This window comes from Hibiscus syriacus, unplaced genomic scaffold, assembly GCF_006381635.1.
Source record: "Hibiscus syriacus cultivar Baekdansim isolate YM2019G1 unplaced genomic scaffold, ASM638163v2 tig00003454_pilon, whole genome shotgun sequence".
Lineage (NCBI taxonomy): Eukaryota > Viridiplantae > Streptophyta > Magnoliopsida > Malvales > Malvaceae > Hibiscus > Hibiscus syriacus.
The window spans coordinates 1,804,273-1,827,429 of record NW_024061972.1 but is presented as its reverse complement, the minus strand read 5'-3'; positions in this window follow the sequence as shown (position 1 = coordinate 1,827,429).

Genomic DNA, 23,157 nt, shown 5'->3' with positions numbered 1-23,157 from the left:
TCTTTATGTTATGCATGTAGGCACATTCGGCCAACACTTTGGAGCTACATTGGAGCTAAATGGAGCATGCAACAGCAATGCTACTTACATGGGAACGATTAGTAGAGCATAAGGAGTAAATTGGTGAAAACTTATTTTGAGGTCGTGAGCTCATTGCTTGATTGAGATGAAGATTTGAGCTACAAGATGACCTCATTTCAGATGGGGAGCTGCACCATCATCATCACCACTTAGGACACTTTAAATATGTCCTACGTCAAAATTTGTGAAATCGTACCTTTCCGCGAATAGTTGCCAACTCAAGAGGTACCTTTTCACAAGGAACTGCCATAATGTTCACCATGCTACAAGTCACCTATGGCCAGCTCACCTTTAGCTCATTCACACCATAAGTAGCTCAAACATGAAGGGACACCTTTCTCAAACATTATGACCTTTCATGAATGATGCTGCCCATGAAGATGCCTTTACATCCAAGAGCATGCTGATGAAGACATTGTAATAATTGGAGGTTTAAATCACCAAGGAACATCATATAAAGCTCCATGTCTATTTGGCCACACACATGCCATGCACATGAGAGCTTTTGGCGCCAACATGAGAAGACACAACACCATTCGACCAAGGGAGATGTTCCCTCATCATTGTCGATTCATCAAGCCCCATTATGAAGGGTTAGTCGAACCATCCCAAGCCCAAAGGACTCCTTCATTCATTTTATGCATTATGTACTCTCATCAAAAGCCATGTATCAACCGAATAGCTATGTAACCATTCGGCCAAGCCCTCTTATTTCCTATAAATAGAGTGGCCTGCCTTCATTTGTACTCATCTCATATATAAAAAGTACTCTTATGAGTTATTTCTCTTCAAAGTTCTTTGTGAACTTTATCGATTAAACAAGTATAGTTCCTATACTTGTGGCGTCATTCCTTCCATCCTGATTCCAAAATTCCTAGATTGATATCTAGTGGGTTGAAGACACTATCACCACCCCTTAAGCAAGTTTGTGAAGACCGGGATTGTGCTTCATAGCATAGTTTCCTCTTTGGCGTGTTTGAGATACAATATCACCACCATTTTCATTTCATCATCATCCATCATCCACATCCTTCATCAAGACCATCACCAATTCCATAATTCCGCAGCCATCTCTATCCTTTCTTTATTTCTATTCATTTCTTATGTTTATTATTTCACTTATTCTCCCGTTATTAATCATATTCCTTTTCTTATCTTTGTTGCAGCCAAGCTTATAATTCAAGGGCATCAGTACTTGTCAATCCTCGATTGGGACTCAATAAGGTTATCTACTCTCTTCCACCAAAGCGTGTAGATCACCTTACATTATAAAGTGAAGATAATTCAAGATAATCTCTAAATAGCATCTGATAGACAGAAGTCTAGTGCAGACTTGAAACTAAAAGAGATTGAATTTCATGAAGGCGATAAAGTTTTTCTTAAAGTAACGCCTTGGAAAAAGATTTTGCGTTTTGGACGCAAAGGAAAACTAACTCCAAGATTCATTAGACCTTATGAGATCTTAAAGTGTGTCGGACCATGGCTTACCAGTTAGCATTACCTCTAGAGTTGGACAAGGTACACAATGTTTTTTCATGTGTCGATGCTTAGAAAGTATCGATCAGATCCTTCACATGTCATTACATCGGAGGAAATTGAGATTCGACCAAATTTAACTTATGAAGAAGAACCAGTATGGATCTTGGCTCGAGAAATTAAAGAACTGCGTAACAAGGCGAATCCCTCTAGTCAAAGTACTTTGGCAAAATCATAAAGTCGAGGACGTTACTTGGGAAAGAGATGAGGACTTGAAGAAGCAGTATCCACACCTTTTCATATTAGGTACGTCTTAAAATTCGAGGATGAATTTATTTAAGGGGGAGAGTTGTAATACCCCAAAATTTAGATAGTAACCAAAATGAAAATTTTAAAAGTTTGGTGACTAATGTATAAACTTTAGAAAAGTTAAGGGACCAAAATGGTAATTTTAAAAAGTTACATTTTGGCCTCGTAAATAAATAGTTTATCTCAAGAATAACATTTCTGCGAGAATCAAAATTTTTAATCCGAGATGTGTAATAAAAGTTATAGAGCAAGGAAGTTTAGGAAAAATACGGTAAATCAGATCGAATAGAAAATTCAGGAAAATCTGAAGAATGATACCTTAGACCAAAAATATTATTTTCAAATTTGTAAATGTTGGAAAATAATATAAATATTTAGATTTTAAGGGTTTAATTCCATGTTAAATTTGGACCGTTGGATTAAAGTGGCAAGATTGTGATTTTTGGAAAAAGGCAATGTGAAATCGGTAAAATAAGATATTATTGGTTCATCTTTGACTTTTGAAAGATGATAAGGGTTAGGTGTCTTGGTTTGGAAGATGATAAGGTTAGGTGTCTCGGTTTAATGGTAATTATAAAGTTTCATTAAGGGTAAATATGTTTTTTCCTAGTTTAATGAATTTAATATTTATTAAAGGTAAATTTAGCATGGAAAATATCTAAGATTCAAGCCAAAGTGTTCATCTTTCTCTTCATTTTTAAGCCATTTCCTTTGGAATTCAAGTTATGCCGTGAAATAAGAAAGTGATTTAGTCGAGAAACGCTATCTTTTGGTACCGATTATGCTTGCTCAACTTGCTTGATTTCAAATATCCCAAATCTTAGGGTTTATTTTCATGTTATGGTTCATGAAATTGATGATGAATATCGATGTTTTTGAGCTTATAAATTCATATTTAAGCATGAATTATGATTAAAACATGTTCAAACATCCTTGATATGATTCTATAAATTTTGGTCAAATGAAGAAATTGAAGAACATGATGTTTTGATGAGAGTTTATTAGAGATTTCATTGTAGTGATGTTATAAGGTTGATTGGAAGTTGATTTCATGCTTGAACCGAATCAAAATCGAGCAAAATCATGAAAATATAGTTTAAAGGATAAAGTATTCGACTATGAGGTTTTTGAGTGAGAAAATTATGGAAAAATTTAGGGACTATTATACTTTTTTGAAAAGTTGGGGGACCAATTTGGTAATTGTTAAAAAGTTGTGAATGGTTGTATAATTATTTAATAGTTGATGTACTACGCTAGATATTATTGTTTTTGAATTGAAATGAGTGTTTAGACGTGAAATATGACCATTTTGGAAGTTTTAAAAGATTGGTGATTTAAGTGCAACATTTTCATAGTTGGGGTGCTTAAATGTAATTATGCCTTTGTAAAAGTATTTGAATGGTAATAATTTCAATGCTGGAGTTTTGGTATTAAGAATCTAAGTGATAAAATGGTAAAGGACCATTTTGTGTAAATTGGAAAAGTTTGTGTCAATGTTAAAATGAATTATTAAGTGTTAAATATTTTGGTAGAAAATGAGTTTCAAGTATATTATGGATTTTATTTTAGGGATGTGTTATGTTAGTATAATACTAACATAAGTATTGTTATAAAATTGTGATTTTGTACATATCATTATTTAATTGTGAGTGAAGCAAGAAAGTATAGAAGAGCTATTGTGGATCGTAGTGAGGCACATATTTTGGATATATAAAGTGTCGAGGTGAGTGCAATACATTCATGACTTATACATAGATGTTTTATACATCATCAGGAAGATTTGCGATAAGTCGACCTTGTTTATATCAACATGATATTATGTCATTTTTTATAACTTCGATATGACATTGATATGTCACATTGTGAAATTATAAATGCATTAATTATGAATAATGTAATATTTTACCATGGATGATATTTTGGGTATGAGTTGCCCTAATGTTAAATATATGGTTATATGATACATGGATGAATGAAATAGACTATATGTCCAAGTAAGTCATTGAGGGATAGGGTATAGTTGGCATGCCATAGAGTATAACAGCTGCAGGTTTATATTAGCATTATAGTGTGAAATGACACTAAAGTGTATATGGTAGGCACGACCTTATGTGTATTATGGTAGGCACAACCTTATCTTTAATTTACTTCGGTGCATATGGTGGGCACGACTTTATGTGTAGCTCTACGGTGTATATATATTACTCGAATACCCAAGGTTTTCATAAATTTACTTGTGGGCTATAGCTATTGGTTGAAATGTTAATATTTATAACGTATCGTTTTGATCATGGTAAAATATTGGATATGTAGGCAACATGATTTTATGGTAATTTGATTTTGACATTAAATTTCATGCATGATATATATTTCACTGTTTATTGTTTTAAATTGCCTCACTAAGTATATACTTAGTGTGTGTGATTTTAACGTGTCGGTAAAAAGCAAGTAGTAGAGTAAAGAGTTTGGAGCGACATCAAGCATCGAGGAATATATTTCCATTTCAGTAAGACATCCTATGATATGATTTTGACTTAGTTAGTGGCATGTACTTATGAATGTCCTAGTTGCTCTATTGAAATATTTTGGAAGTGGGTTGTATTGACTAAACTAAATTATTTTTCTCTATTTCAATATGGATAGTATAATTACATACTAATACATGTTTTAAATAGTATGTTATAGTTTAATATGATATGATATTTTTATATTATCATTTATCAATTTAAGAAAATATAATTTAAATTAGTTTTGAATTGGAAAATATTTTGAGAAATTCAGGTGACATTTATAATCTGTGTAGGTATAATTATACGGGTTTTAGGTGTTACAACTCCTCAGTATAAGTAAACTGCATTATTCCTTTCCATGACGTTTAGTGATTTCGGTATCACTAGAAAGACTTCCTTGTGGGGGATAATATAATGTTATGGCGATTCAACCCACATGGTTTTCCAATGCTCTAAAGGATGAACTATGGCTTTTCATAAGAGCAGCTTGACTTTGTAACAACTTGCCTTGCTTTTTGATTGTTGATGAATGGTAGTGCATCAAGGTCTTTATTGAAGCCATGAAATCTTTTTTTGAGGCCATAAATTCCTATAGTGAAGCTTCCAAGGAGTTGGAATTAGAGTTTGTATTAGAGGAAGAAGTTGTACCTTTAGTATGTTTCCATGGCATCTGATGATGATTATGAAAATTTTGATGTTCTGAATTACTTGTTGTGGCCTATTATAATTTGTTGTCTGATTGTTGTTCGTGGTCCCTTGATTATCCCATGAAAAATTCGAATGTTGATGCCGTCTAGGATTGTATGTATTCGAGTAGGGATTATTATTGCTTCGGTTGTAGTTGTCCACAAAATTAATGGACTCCTAGTTTTATGGGCATTCACTCACATGATGGTTTTCGTGATAGAAAATGCACGTATTACTGGTTGCTTTGACTTACCTTACCTCATTAGGACGTTGCAAATTTTTCAACATATTAGTTATGGCAGATAGTTGAGTGCTACTAAATCCTTACCCTCAATTTCATATGCTCCAGATACTTTTCTACCGGTTCTCAGCCTTGTAGTAAGGAATTGATAGTCATTATTTGCTATCCTGTCGAGGATATGGAATGCTTCCTTGGTTGATTTATAAAGCAAAGTACCGTTTACTGAGGCATCCAACATAATTCGAGTAGGTGCATTAACTCCATTGTAAAACATCACTACTTGAGTCAAATCATGAAATCCGTGGTTCACACACTTGCAAAGTAGACTTTTATACCTATCCCAACACTCGTGCATGGATTCATCATCGCCTTGGTGAAAATTGCAATGTCGTTATATAGTTGTATGTTCATATTGGGTGGATAGTATTGAAGTAAGAAGCTTTTACATATATCCACCCAAGATTCCATTGAGACTGTAAGAACTCTGCTGAGCCAAGCTCTTGCTCTATCACGTAGGGAATATGGGAAACATTTAATCTTTAGCATATCTTCATGCACTCCTTGTTGTCGGTATGAATCACACACTTCATAAAAGGCACGAATATGTTGTCTAGCATCCTCATTAGGCGAGCCACCAAATTGATCGATGAAGTTTAGCATGTTAAACATCACCGGTTTAAGCTAAAAATGAGTTGTTTATATTTCAGGTGTCACGATGCCGGGATTGAGATCATCAAGAATTGGGTTCAAGTGATCTTGTATTGCTCGTGGTCTTGCAACTTCTCTATGAAAATTATTTGATGCTATCGCATGATCTGTTTGATCTCCCATATTGTTGTTGCCTTGAAATTATAGTTAGTTCATATACTCTCTGGTTCGTTGATTGTGTTGCCTTTGTCTGATCGACTATTCAATTTCAGGGTCAAATGGCTCTAATGGTTTACCAGCAGATCCCAGGGTCATGCAACGAGATACATTCAAAAGAAAATAAATAATAATTAAACGAGTTAAACTAACTAAGTAAAAGGTGACAAGAGAAATATGTCATGGCGAAAAATAAAAATTTTCGTCAGCTGCCAATCCCCGGCAACAGCGCCAAAAACTTGATCAATTGGAAAGGTATATGCTAAGGTAAGCAAATCTGTGGAAGTATACGCAATTGAATCATGTAATAAAGGGTATGTGAGATATTGTCTCCTTAGGGATTGGTCGACTCTTTTAAGTTTTACCACAACCATAACTAGTTGTCACGATCTAATTCATGAAGTCTTATCAAACCAGAAAACTATTAGTAACGAAATAAAGCAATAAAGTATTATAAAGCATGGTTGTAGAAGAGTTTGGTCGAGGCAAAATAAATATGCAAAGTTATCGAATTAAAATAAGCAAGGGAAAGACAAGCGTTGATTCAAATATATTCAAAACAACCTCACCTATTAAGACTTTTCACAAAGTACTCATGCTAATCTTTTGTTAGACAGGCAATTATTCTAAGTCTAGAATGATTTGTTATGATATGCTTAAGTTGCCCGACAGGATTACTGAGTATTCTTAGACGATTGTTGTGGCAATATTACTCAGCGTTAACTATAACCCTAGGTTTATTAGACTGTTGTTGTAGCAATACCTCTTAGCGTGAACTATAATCGTTGTCTATCCTACCCCAGCGTCTATCCCTTGTAGTCGATTGAAACCCTCTTCTTATCTCTAAGGTAGTATGTTAGAACATCACCATCTTGGGTCCATTCGATTGTTCACGTAGATCTACTTAATTCTCTTGAATCTAAGAATCGATGTCTAGACATATGATAATCTCTCGAAGCTCTTACAGTGTCAAGGCAGAATATTTAAACAATGAACAAAACAGTCATGAGTAAAATCATAATGCTTCATTCATAAAACATAATATCATTGTCTCGGTAAAACAAAGACTAACACCAAGTAAAGAATTTCATGGTGTTGTCAAAAAGTCAACCAAAGTATCATCATTTTAATACAACCCCAAGCAAAGCAAAGTAAAGTCTCTTTCGTGACATCTCTGATCAACATCGCGCATTCCCTGATGGCCAGCCTCTCTCGAGGCCTGACCGTCACTTTTCTATAGAATGGCTATAGAGGACACCAAGGATGGTCAGGTTAGAAAATGGTGCAAAAGCACTGCAGTTGCTCACTCCACACTTCAGTTAAAGCTCTTCTTGCTTCCTTGTCTCCTCTTTTTGGCAGCTGTGACTGGATATTTATAAAGGGAAATCTCCTAGGGTTTCACACAAGTGAAGATTCCCTAAATAGTAGTTGTTTTCTTGTCCAGGCTAAAAAAGGAAAGATAACTAGCTATTTTCATAATCTTGAGGGCTTGCTTGTATGTGAGGGTAGTTGTATAGCTGGCATGTGACATAGGTAATTCGTTAGATCCGCTTCAGACTTGCAAGATAAACCTTGCCTTGGCAAGGTAAATCTGTTCCTCACTATCTTTATCTTATATGTTCCACTGGCCCTTGCAAAATACATTGTCGTGACTGAAATATTCCTCCTTAGTTAATTTCCTATGCATACACAATCCACACAAGCCCTTTCTCCTCAGCAGCATCAGTTAGACCAATTAAATTTTGCCTAAGAAAACTTGTCCATCGCATGTAATTATAACCTAAATGCATCTAAATGCAACTAATATGATGTGAACGCTTTGTTTAAAAGATCAATAACTTAAGTAAAAATACTATAAATAGAGTTTTTTTATGGAGTTATCAGACCTAGTTCTAGCTGTTGTGAACATAAAAAAATCTCATCAATCCATGTGGAGACGATAACTCACTTCTATTTTTATTGAATCAATTGTGTATACTTGAACAAAATTATGTGCCACAAGAGATACAATTACACGCGATCAAGTTTTTGGCGTTGTTGCCAGGGATTGGCAACTGGAGGAATTTTGATAATTTTTTCCATAACAACTTTTATTTTCTTGTCACATTTTCTTTATTTATTTTTACTTATTTGTTTTCTTATTTTCTTTTGTAGGATTTTGTCGTTGCATGACCAAAAGATCTAATGACGAACCATTAATTCCATTTGACCCTGAGATCGAGTAGTTATTCAGACAAAGGCGACGTGCTCAGCGTGCCAGAGGCTATATGGATCGACTGCATTTTCAAGCTGATGACCCTATGGAAGATCAGCCAAATCCCGATGTCATAACAAATAATATTCCCAAAAAGCTACAAGATCACAAGTTATACGAGATCACTTAAATCATATTATCGATGATCTCAACCTAAAATAGTGGCACCAAAAATACAGGCAACTCACTTCGAACTCAAATTAATGATGTTCAACATGCTCAATTCTAGCGGTAATTTTGGTAGCTTGCAAATTAAGATGCTAGACATCATGTGCGCACTTTCCTTGATGTGTGTGACTCATTTAGGCAACAAGGTATGTACGACGATGTGCTAAAACTAAAATTATTCCTATACTCTTTACGTGATCGAGCAAGAACTTGGTTGAGTGGAGTCCCATCAGGCTCAATGGAATCTAGGGCTGACTTATGCAAAAACATTCATGCTTTGATATAACCCACCCAATATGCACACTTAGTTCTGCATTGACATTGCAAGTTTTTGCCAAGGCGATGACGAATCTATGTATGAGTGCTAGGACATATATAAAAGTTTGCTTCAAAAGTACACCAACTATGGATTCCACGACTGGACTCAAGTCATCATGTTCTATAATGGTGTTAATGCACCTACTCGTATGATGTTGGATGCTTCTACGAGTGGAAATTTACTTAACAAATTGCCCGAGTAAGCCTTTGATATCCTCGATTGGATAGCCAATAACGACCATCAATTACTGTTTGCAAGGCTTAGAACCGACAGGAAAATATATAGGGCATATGAACTTGGTGGTAAGGATTCAGTTTCTGCGCAACTTTCTGCCTTAACTAACATGCTGAAAATTTTGCAGCGTTCCAATGAGGTGAAAAAAGTCAAGGCAACAAACTCAACATGTGTTCTTTGCCACGACAACCATCATGAGAGTGAATACCTAGAAAAACAAGAGTATATAAATTTCGTGGGCAATTTTAATAGAAACAACAACAACCCCTACTCTAATACATACAATATTGGATGGCAATAACATCCAAACTTTTCGTGGGGTAATCAATAAAACAACAAAAACTATGAAGGAAACTTTAATAGGCCATAGCAGAATGTCTCTAAACATTCAAGTTTGCAGAATCAACATATGCACTGGAAAAAAATAACAATAAAGGTAATGCATCTTCGTCAAATTCTAGCTCCCTTGAATCTTCATTATAGGAATTTAAGGCCTCGACAAAAGATTTCATGGCTTAAACAAAGACCTTGATAAACAAGCACTCATCGACAATCAAGAATCAAGGTGCTTTGTTGCAAAGCCAAATAGCTTTTTTACAAAGCAATAGTTCATTCTTAAGAGCGTTAAAAAATCAAGTTGTCCAAATTGCCATGGCAATATACTCTCTCCCCCAAGGAAGTCTCCCTAGTGATACTCAGGTCACCAAGCCTCGTGGGGAGGAACAACGCAGTACGCTTACACTTAGGAGTGGTTCTTAAATAAATCTTGATGATAAGGTTGGGAGAAGAAAGCAAGAAATTTCTCATTAAGGCACTAAACAGGAAGAACCAGGCTAAAGAAGCTGAACACGAAGACTTATTTGAGGAAAAGGACGAGTAATCGATAACTCAACCCAATGATGGTGGAAAATTTATTGCCAAGACAAAAATTTTACCCCCATCCGCAGTATATGAAATCAGACCTCTGTTGCCTTTCCCTCAGAGGGTGAAGAAGCATAATATTGAGAACCAGCTCAAAATGTTTTTATTAATATCCTTGATAAGTTGTATATCAGTGTCCCACTGCTCGAAGCTATTGATCATATGCCTTCTTATGCCAAGTTCTTGAAGGATATTGTCACGAAGAAGAGAGAGGTAGAAAGAATAGAAAATATTGCCACGAAAACAAAGTAATGTTTGGCATTAAGTAAACTTCTGTCGAAACAAAAAGATCCTGGTAGTTTTGTTATACCGTGCCCCATCATTGATAAGGATGTTAGGAAAGCCCTTTGTGATTTGGGTCAAGTGTAAATCTGATGCGCAAGTCCATATTTTTTGAACTTGGAATGAGTAATGCTCACCAACCATTGTAATTTTGCAACTAGCAGACCGATCACATGTTCATCCTGAGGGAAAAATTGAAGATGTGATAGTTAAAGTGGACAAGTTCATCTTTCCAACAGATTTCCTTATTTTAAACTATGAAACCGATGAAAACACACATATTATTCTTGGGCATCCCTTCTTAGCCACAGGGCGCATCTTAATAGAATGTGAGAAGGGAGAGTTTACTATGAGGGTGGCCGATCAAAGCGCTCATATCAATGTCTTCAACACTCTTAATTATTTTCATGATTCTAAAGAATGCCATTGTATTGGAGACACGAAACCCCAAGAAGAAGACATGACATAATTTTTTAGTCAAGGCAAAATTTTCATCTAGACAAATATGGTACTTTGTGCAAAGATAACATTGCCCAGATTCATGCGTGTAATAATTTTTGTCCTGATTATATTTTATAGCAAAGAGAAATAATAAGTTTGGCCCAGGCGTAACTTTTCAGAATGATGTAGGCAAAAATGTTTGCCCAGGCAAAATATTTCCAACTGAAGCAAAGGAATGATTTACTAAATATAAAACAAATGAAGAGTTCGAGGATTATTCACTGGAGGTGGAACATTATAGCTTACTTCAAGAGTGACCAGGTATGAGATTTGAACCTCTTGATTTCAATGAATTTGTTCCTCCAAAACTCTCGTTACAACATGCACCTCCCTTATAACTTAAATCTTTACCATCACATTTGAAATACATTTATCTATGGAGTGACAACACTTTACTAGTTATAATTTCTGCTAGTCTAACCCCCGATCAAGAGGGTAGTTTGTTGAATGTTTTTTCACAGCACAAAAAAGTTATCGGGTGGACTATGATAGACTTGAAGGGGATTAGTCCTACCATATGCATGCACAAGATCCAACTAGATGAATGTCATAGTAAATATGTGGAACCCCAAAGGAGATTTAATCTTATAATAAAGAAAGTGGTGATGATGGAAATCATCAAATGGCTTAATGTTGGGGTGATCTATCTCATATCCTATAGCTCTTGGGTCAGTCCAGTTCAATGCATGTCGAAGAACGATGGTGTGACCATGGTAAAGAATGAAAATTATGAGATTTTGACTACAAGAACCGTTACTGGCTGGCGGATATGCAAGGCGACAAAAAAGACCATTTCTCCATTCCTTTCATTGATCAAATGCTGGATCGGTTAGCAGGCAAGGCATTTTACTGTTTCCTAGACGGGTATTCTAGGTATAATCAGATAACCATAGCACCTAAAGAGCAGGAGAAGACCACCTTCACCTGTCCATATGGCATATATGCTTTTAAGAGAATGTCGTGTAACACCCATCTCCCGTACACCCTTCCGTACACGAGATATAGATGTCACATCACTTTTAAAATATTTTGTCATCTGAAAGATCGTAGAATTTTTTTTTCAATTTTTAATAACCTCAAAGTATGATATTCATATAAGAAAAATACTAAAACTATCAATTTAAATACATTACAAAATATTTAATTTAGTTCCATTACATGCCAAATAAGTTTTCAAAAGAATTAAGATTGTCCTAACGTTACTGATGGGTCAACCTTAAATGATTATCGTTGTTGCTAATATTGTACTCCTTAATCAACTAAAGTTTGCCTTTACCTACTTGTGAAATCAGCAAACATTAAGTATTTACTTAGTGAGACATAATACTGCAAAGATATCAAACTTTATACATAAATATCTTATGAATTCTGAAAGACTATTTAAATTGCAAAATCCATAAGGACCAAACAAGCCCTTATCAGTTACACCATAATTCTTTCAATAAGTTATCTAAATTATTCTTAGTAGGTCCAGTCTAACTATCCTTCTATATATTTTCCCCAATTATTCTTTATTTGCACGGTGTACGTTAAATTAGAACGTACTATACATGTATTGCACCGAAGTTCCAATTGATCATGTATCTTTTATAATCATTATGGGCGACATCTTAACTACTGTTAACACACCATTTTATATTTTCATTTAGGCACGATTTCATACCCATTATGTATTGTTTACGTTTTTCCTTTATGACATCCATTCATACCAATTATGCATTGTTGTACATTTTATATATATATAACATCCTTTCATACCACTTATGCACCGTTTATATCCAAATGCATTACAATTCCTTTAGTCTTTTACCTAAAGGCATTTAACCTTTCATCTAACTTGAATGATTGCCACTTTTCTTCCAAATGCATAGCTAGGCCATTTATCTTTTACTCAATGGTATTTAACCGTTCATCTAACTGGCATAATTGACACATTTCTGCCAAATGCACAACTAGGCCATTAATATTTTACTCAATAGTATTTAACCGTTCATCTACTTGTATAATTGACACCTTTCTACCAAATGCACAACTAGTCCTTTTATCTTTTACTCAACGGTATTTTACCATTCATCTAACTCGCATAATTGACACCTTTCTACCAAATGCACAGCTAGGCCATTTATCTTTTACTCAACTGTCTTTAATCGTTCATCTAACTGGCATAATTGATACATTTCTACCAAATGCACAACTGGGCCATTTATCTTTTACTCAACGGTCTTTAACCATTCATCTAACTAGCATAATTGACACCTTTCTACCAAATGCATAGTTAGGCCATTTATCTTTTACTCAACGATCTTTAACTGTTCATCTAACTGCATAATTGACATCTTTCTGCCAAATTCACAGCTAGTCCATTTATCCTTTTTCTCTTAGAATAGTTTCTACGTGAATAATTATTTATAACATCAATGAACTCTCTCAACTCATTATAAACTTTATAGTCTACATTGATAGTGCTAATACCATCATTTTTTAACTCTTACTATAATTTACGTGAGTTGCATACCCATCACCAATACAGAAATTCGCCTACTTATTTTGAACTTCTTATAATTGTCCATCTATTTCTAATATGGAAATTCATACACTTATTATGAATTTCTTAGATTTTGCACACATAGTTACATTTAGTAATCACCATACATATATCAATTAATAATATACCTATGACTACCATAACATATACATACATAATAAATGCACTCACCTGGATTGTCTCGCTATTACATCCAAAATGCAAAGTTGATAACTTTGGTACTTTGCCTTTGTTTTTAGTTTTGCTTAACTCGGGTGGTTGATTCGATCTACTAAAGCATCAAATAAACACACTTGCAATATCAATTGTTAGTATATTTCCTAACAATTATACTCGAACGTTACTCAAGAGTACATATTATTAACTTTCTATAACAATATCAACCTACCCCCACCATGGTATCGATACTACAATACTATGGTATCGATACTCTATTATGGTACCGATACCATTTTTGTATTTTGTGATCCATGGTATCGATACCATTCTCATGGTATCGATACTCCCCTCTTGGTATCGATACCACTTGAATCAATATCGATACTACTCAATAGATTCTACTGATTTTAAGCATATAATATCGATATTGTTTTATTAGTACCGATACCCGTGCCCAAAATTTCCAGTTTTCAACCTGATTATCACCCAAATGGGGTCAAATTTTGTTATGATTACACCATACAATACTATTAAACTATTCTTTACCTATTCATACTAACTTTCCTTCATTTAGTTTCTTAAAACATCTAAAATCTTCCAAAAACATTAAATTCTAAGAATCACACCACTTTTTCTAATATGTTTTTAAACTCATCCAATGCTTCTAATCTCTTATTTACTTCATTGACAAGTCAAATCTACTAGTAAACATCAATAAACACTCATATCATAACATATCATTTCAAAACCCATTTCATTAAATCTCTTATGAAACATCCACCACTTAATTTTAATCTTCTTTAATCCTTCCTTAAGCTCACATAACACCTAATGTTACCAAAGAAACCCATAATTTAAAGAAAGAACTAGCTAAGGCAAGTTTACCTTATGTTAGAGAGGAGAGCAATGCCAACATGAAGAAGAACAAGAAGAGCAGGAAATGCTTTATTTTCCTCTTTCCTTCTATTTACAATCCCTAATATATTTTAAATTCGTTCTTCCCTCTTAAAAGACCAATTTGCCTTCTTAACTCATCCATTGATACAATTTAGTTCAAAACACTATTCCAAATCATTTCCTCATCTTTTACCATTTATTCAATTAAATCTTCAAATTTCAAATCTTTTCAATATAGTCCCTAACCTAATATTTGGGGTATTACAATTCTCCCCCTTAAGAAAATTTATCCTTGAATTTAAAGCATTTATATGTTTACCATAATACTTCAACCAGAAAAATCATTTTGTTACGCTATTTCTGGCTTTCTCTAATTCAGATTTGTATTGATTCTTTTTCATAAATCAATCCTAATCGAATCTCTATATCTCACTAACCCATTTTCCATTCATGAATCAAGATTTATTGAAACGATTTAGAAAATACTTAATGTTTAACTTCTCCTCTAATAATGCTTCAAACATATAAAGTCTCCCACAATACTACTAACATTTGTCGAACCTGACCTCCAAAAGTTATAAATTTCTTCATTTTCTACTTATAACATTCTTATTCAGAAATTTTTCATCTTTCCTTTGTAATATAATCAATGATCACTTCATACACCTTTAGAGGTTCTGTCTCATGTTCACTCTCTTCAATTCCACAAGTATTTAAGGCTCGTGTGACTAATAACACTATAGTACCACTCACTGTACTGATAATAACGTCCAATCTTTTAAGGCCACTCGACTACTACCGACTCTAAATCATATGTAGATAATTGCTCTTGATTCATTTGATACTAAATCATAGAAACATGTTCAATACTTTAATAACTAATAACCTTGAATTCCACCTCTCGATATGGAGGTAACCCCATATATTGATCTAAAAATACATTTCTAATTTCTTAATTTTATGAAATTATCAGACAATCATATTTTTCTTATTTGAGTATCTATCACATTAACCAGACATCATTCTCTTCACAATCATTATCAATATCTCTTTAAGCAATGATCTTAACTCATCAATTTTTAATTCCATCAGAGTCACCAAGAACATATCCCCTAGAACCTTTATTAATTGTTTACTACCTTTCCACTCACACTTGTACCATGACCCATTAAGGTTTACGACTATCATTTTACTCAAGATTGGTTTTACATGAACTCCTATAGCTCTAGCCAACCTTGTACTAATGTATGAGTGCATAGATCAAGGGACAACTAATACAAATACAGGCTCGTCAAAAGATGAAAAGTACCTGATAAAATTTTCAGGTCATCCCGATCCTAATTGGTCATGATATTATAGATTCTGGCGACTCCCCAAGTCTCTCATCACTGCAAGGATTCATCTCATCCCCTTGATCTTCCCCTTCCTCTGTTTCTATTAGAGGTTTCCATAAATCTTTCAGATTACACTGAATTATCCCCAGATCTCTTTGGACAATTTCATGCAAAGTGTCCAGTGTCGCCACATTGGAAGCAAGCTCCACTAATAAGTCTTCATACTCCTCGCTGCACTCTTTCGCATGTATGACATACAATTCTTTCTCCAATTGCTCTACCAGAGCTAGTAGCAACCGATTGGGACTGCTTTGTTTTTTGTGAAATTCCAGCAGAACCTTCTTTGACCGTATCTCTCAAACTTGAGCCCTTTCCTCTCTTAACATAATGGGGAGTTGAAAGTGTTCCAACCCTTTTCCCCATATACAAACTATATTTCACTGCTAATGTCTCCTTTTTAGCTCTCTTGATAGTTTTGGCTCGGTTAATAACTTCTTGCAAGTTAGGCAAACTCAAAGCCAACATCATTTCTTTTAACTTGTATCGGGCCTTATCATTTAGAACCACCTCCATATCAAAATGACTTAACTTATTATACACAGCCTTGTACTCATGTACTGCTCTATAACCTTGTTTTAAATTTAGGAACTTTAACAACATTGCCCATTTGAACTATTCACCCACGTACTTGTTCTTAAATTCTTCAAGTAAGAATTGCCAGGTCACTTGCTCTAGTGGTGTATACATCGTAGTGTTTGACCACTATACTCGAGCTGATCCTCTAAGTAAAGATACAACTCTACCCAACTTTTCTGCATCCGAACAGTGAAGATTTTCGAGCATTACTATAACATCATTTAACCATAAGTCAACCTCTATAGGACCTTCACCCTATTTTCCTTAGAACTCTGGTGCTCCCAAGCCCTTTAGCTTTTTTGGAATCAACATTCTTGGTACTGGAAGAGCAGGGGGAGGTAGAGGATATGGAAAACGGGTCAACATAATGTTGAGAGCTTGCAAAAAAGCTTTATACTCTGGTACCAGCATCCCTTGATGTGCAGACGCACTAGCATTTTGAGATAAAGCAATTGCTCACTACTAGCTTTGTAACTTTCACTATCAACTCCTTCTCTATTCTCTTGTTCCCCCGCTCTACATGAGTTTGAGGATTCTGACATCTATTAGAACATAAATAGTAATAACATTACATTCAGTAAGAAGTGTCATCAATTACACTCTAATGACACCATGTCAGTAACCTTGACAATCTTAATGGCGTGTAATTTCTTTTTCTCATTTCAATTGAACTAAATTTCAGCCAAGAATCAGCTCAACTTGTAGCTCTGATACTAATAAATGTAACATACATATCCCATATACACTTTCGTACACGAAATATGGATGTCACATCACTTTTAAAAATATTTTGTCATTTGAAAAACGTAGAATTTTGTTTCAATTTTTAACAACCTCAAAGTATGATATTTATATAAGAAAAATACTAAAACTAGCAATTTAAATATATTACAAAATATTTAATTTAGTTTCATTACATGCCAACTAAGTTTTCAAATGGAATAAGATTGTCCTAACGTTATTGGCGGGTCAACCTAAATTGATGATCGCTGCTACTACTGGTGTACTCCTTACGCAACTAATATTTGCCTTTACCTAAGCGTGAAATCAACACACATTAAGTATTTACTTAGTGAGACATAATACTACAAATATATCAAACTTTATACGTAAATATCTTATGAATTCTGAATGACAATTTAAATTGCAAAATTCATAAGGACCAGATAAGCCCTTCTCAGTTACAGCATAATTCTTTCAATAAGTCATCTAAATTATTCATAGTAGGCCCATCCTATCTATCCTTCTATATATTTTCCCCAATTATTCTTTATTTGCACGATGTACGTTAAATTAGAACGTATTATACATGTATTGCACCAAAGTTCCAATTGATCATGTATCTTTTACAATCATTATGAGTGAAATCATAACTAGTGTTAACACACCATTTTGTATTTTCATTTAGGAATCCTTTCATACACATTATGTATTGTTTACGTTTTTCCTTTATGATATCCATTCATACCAATTATGCATTGTTGTACATTTTATATCTATATGACATCCTTTCATACCACTAATGCACCGTTTATATCCAAATGCATTATAATTCCATTTTACCCAAAGGCATTTACCCTTTCATCTAACTTGCATGATTGACACTTTTCTTCCAAATGCACAACTAGCCCTTTTTTCTTTTACTCAATAGTATTTAACTGTTCATCTAACTAGTATAATTGACACCTTTCTTCCAAATGCACAACTAGGCCATCTATCTTTTACTCAACTGTATTTAACCGTTCATCAAACTGGCATAATTGACACATTTCTGTCAAATGCAAAACTAGGCCATTTATCTTTTACTCAAAGGTCTTTAACCATTCATCTAACTGGCATAATTGACACCTTTCTACCAAATGCACAGCTATGCCACCTATCTTTTACTCAACGCTCTTTAACCGTTCATCTAACTGGCATAATTGACACCTTTTTACCAAATGCACAACTCGACCATCTATCTTTTACTCAACGGTCTTTAACTGTTCATCTAACTAGCATAATTAACACATTTTTTCCAAATGCACAGCTAGGCCATTTATGTTTTACTCAATGGTCTTTAACTCTTCATCTAACTGGCATAATTGACACCTCTCTACCAAATGCGCTACTAGTTCATTTATCCTTTTCCTCTTAGAATAGTTTCTACTTGAATAATTGTTTATAACATCAATGACCTCTCGTAACTCACTATAAACTCTATAGTTTACATTGATAGTGTTAATAGCATCATTTCTTAACTCTTACTATAATCTACCTGAGTTGCATACCCATTACCAATAGAGAAATTCACCTACTTATTATGAACTTCTCATAATTGTCCATCTATTTCTATACGAATATTCATACACTTAGTATGAATTTCTTAGTTTTTGCACACATACTGCAATTTAGTAATCACTATACATATATAAATTAATAATATATCTATGACTACCATAACATATACGTACATAATAAATGCACTCACCTAGATTGTCTCGCTATTATATCCAAAATTCAAAGTTGATCACTCCAGTACTTTGCCTTTGTTTTTGGTTTTGCTTGACCCGGGAGCTTGATTTTCTAATACTCAAGCTTTTAATAAAGACACGTACAATACCAATTGTTAGTATATTTCCTAACAATTATACTCGAACGTTACTCAAGATTACATATTATTAACTTTCTATAACAATATCAGCCTATTTTTAACATTTATGGCTCACTAGTATCGAAACCCCCAACATGATATCGATACTACTATATTATGGTATCGATACTCTATTACGGTACTGATACCATTTTTGCATTCTGTGATCAATGGTATTGATACCATCTTCATGGTATCGCTACTTCTCTCTTGGTACCGATACCACTTGAATCGCTATAAAAACTACTCAACAGATTCTATTGATTTTAAGCCTATAGTATCGGTACTGTTCTATCGGTACCGATACCCATGCCCAGAGTTTTCAACCCGATTATCACCCAAATAGGGTCAAATTTTGTTATAATTACACCATACAATACTATTAAACTCTTCTTTACCTATTCATACAAACTTTCCTTCATTTAGTTTCTTAAAACATTTAAAATCTTCAAAAAAACATTTAATTCTAAGAATTACACCACTTTTTCTAATATGTTTTTAAACACATCCAATGCTTCTAATCTCTTATTTACTTCATTTACAAGTCAAATCTACTAGTAAACATCAATAAACACTCATATTATAACATATCATTTCAAAACCTATTTCTTTAAATCTCTTATAAAACATCCACCACCTAATTTTAATCTTTTTTAATCATTCCTTAAGCTCACATAACACCTAATGTTACCAAAGCAACCCATAACTTAAAGAAAGAACTAGCTAAGGGAAGTTTACCTTATGCTAGATAGGAGATGCCTTACTTTTCTCTTTCTTTCTATTTATAAACCCTAATATATTTTAAATTCATTTTCCCTCTTAAAAGACCAATTTGCCCTCTTAACTCATCTATTGATACAATTTAATTCAAAATACTATTTTAAATCATTTCCTCATCTTTTACCATTTATTCAATTAAATCTTCAAATTTCAAATATTTTCAATATTATCCCTAACTTGGTATTTGAGGTATTACATGTCGTTCAAACTATGTAATGCCCTGACAACTCTTTAGTGATGTATGGTGGCCATTTTCACCGACATTGTGGAGGGCATTTTAGAAATATTTATGGATGATTTCTCTATCTCGGGCGATGACTTTGACTGGTGCCTCGAAATCTATCCAAAGTAATGAAGTCATGCAAAGAGTCCAACCTACTGCTAAACTGGGAGAAATGTCACTTTATGGTGGCAGAAGGAATTGTGTTGGGACACAAAATTTCTCGCCAAGGCATAGAGGTTGACAAAGTCAAGGTATAAGTAATTGAGAATTTTCCTCCACCTACCACTGTGTAGGGCATCAGGAGTTTCCTAGGGCATGCAGGATTCTACATACGGTTCATCAAGGATTTTTAAAGCTTTCAAAGCCTTTATATATGTTGCTTTAACAAAACTAGCATTTTTTGTTGAATGATGAATACCTCAATACATTCATTGATCTGAAGAAAAAACTTGACTCGACACCAATTATTGTTCCACCTGATTGGGACGCCCCTTTTAAGTTTATGTGTGACACAAGTGACTACACAGTAGGGGCAGTGCTAGGGCAAAGAAAAGGTAAAATCTTCCATGTCATTTACTATGCTAGCCGTACCCTTAATTGTGCACAACTTAATTATACCTTATAGGAAAAAAGGTCCTAATACATACAAATCATTCTTCCATTAAGTCTCTATTTAATAAAAACGATGCCAAGCCTAGGCTTATTGCATGGATACTTTTGTTGCAAGAATTTGATTTAGAGGTGAAAGATAGGAAGGGTACTGAAAATCAAGTAGCGGATCAATTATCTAGGCTAGAGAATAAAAACATTTTTCATGACATGAAAGAAATTCAAGAGGATTTTCCCGATGAGAAAATATTATTTATCACGACAGTGTTGTGGTATGGTGACATAATTAACTGTCTTATTGTGATATTACGCCTCTAAATTTATCTAGCCAGTGCATGAAAAAGTTCAGACATAATGTACACCATTATTATTGGAATGAACCATTCCTATTCAAACAATGTGAAGACCAAATAATCTGGAAATACGTCCCCCAAGAAGAACATAAGGAGATCCTATTTCATTTCCATACATCCCCGTGTAGAGGGAATTTCAGTGGGATGAGGACTGCCGCAAAGGTCCTCAAATCCGGTTTCTACTGGCCCACCTTATTTAAGGATACGCATGACTTATATAAGTCATGTGATAGCTGCTAATGCACTGGGAATATATCGAAGAGAAATGACATGCCATAGTAAAATATTTGGACTATGTTTCCAAATGGGTGGAAGTCGTGGCAACAGTTCAAAATGATTCCAAAACCGTGTTAAAGTTCTTACACAAAAATATATTCACGTATTTTGGAGCACCACGAGTAATTATCAGAGATGAAGGCACTCTCTTTGACAACAAACTAATTGCCAAGGCACTGCAAAGATATGGGGTGCACCATAAAATTGCCACAACATATCATCCCAGACCAATGGGCAAGTTGATATTTCAGATCATGAGATTAAGTAGATCCTTGAAAAGGTGGTCAACCCTAAACGAACCAAAGTTAGATGAGGCACTGTGGGCATATCACACATAATTTAAAACACCGCTTGGAATGTCTCCATTCAAGTTAGTATACAACAAGGCATGTCATTTGCCTGTGGAATTAAAACTCAAGGCGTACTAGGCCATGAAGAAATTGAACATGTACGCACAGCTTGCTGGAGAAAAAAATTTGTTGGAATTAAATGAAATGGACGAATTTAGAGCCAAGGCATATGAAAATGCTACTTTTTGTGAAGAAAAGACAAAAAAATGGCATGATGAAAAAATTTTGCCAAGGCAATTTTTTCCAGGACAACATGTATTGCTTTATAATCAGGACTCAAGTTATTCCCAGATAAGTTAAAGTCCAGATGATCAGGACTATTCATATTACATCAACTACATAGCCATGGAACGATTGAAATATCGAAGTTGGATGATGGAAATACTTTCAAGGTGAATGGCCAAAGGATAAAGGCGTACAACGACGTCGATACTACACAATGTCCAAGAGTTTGCTCCTGTTTCCTAAACAGATTTTGTTTCCTAGGCAACATAATTTGCATTCTATACATAAATAATATGTTTTCATTTTATTATACCCGAGTTGTTTTTTTTAATTTTTTCTAATATTGTTTTTTAGTGCATTTTGTGATAGGTGACAGCTTAAGGTTCAAGTTTATACATGGAATAGAGAAAACCCTAGTACCATATCTTATTTTTCTTTCACTTTTTACCTATTCACCCCAAAGCAACCGTCCACCTTATTAAAAACCATCCACTTTACTCTCCCTCTCACCAACCTCTTTCAATTACTCTTCATCTTCATCTTTTGTTTTCTCCCCTTTTAACCAAAACCCTTCATAACTGCCATCCCGAATCTTTGCTATCTCCATAAAATTTGTGATCACGAGAAAGATGGCTCGCTCTAAGTCAAATCCAGGTGTGTCCATGTCATCCGCCTTGGTTATACGTTTCTAACGTTTCTAAACGACCGAGGCTGAGATAAGATTTAAGGTGCTATAAAAGCGCTAAGTCTACTTATAGGATGATTTTGTCTTCCCGGCCGCTGACGAGGAATCGTTCGCACCAGAAGTAATGGGTCTAGAAACATAAGAGGGAAAAGTTAACCTGGTATCTAAATGTGGTAGCACCGGTGATGGTCATAGAGTTTTATGGACATCTGGGAGACTCGTCCCAACACTCTATCCATGTTCGGGGGAATTTCATCAGTTTCACTCCCTCAGCCATTAAAAGATATTTCCAGCTCAGCGAACTCGAAAATCAACATAATTTTTTTGAGATAGATTAAGAGACCTAAAATGGTGTGCTGGAGGATATGTATTTTGTATGGGCAAAGTTTGAAGAAATGCCCCCAATAGAAAGCGTGTGGAACGTCGAGCCCTTAAACTATGGAGCCACTTTCTAAAGGGAAAACTGATGCCCACTTAACACAATACCACAGTGTTGTTATGAAGATTGATTTATTGCACTCTTTTAACTACGGGCGCTCAATTGATGTGGGCGAGATTAACTTGGACTAGGTCCATAATGTGTAAAAAGGGCCAGAGGTAACTTAC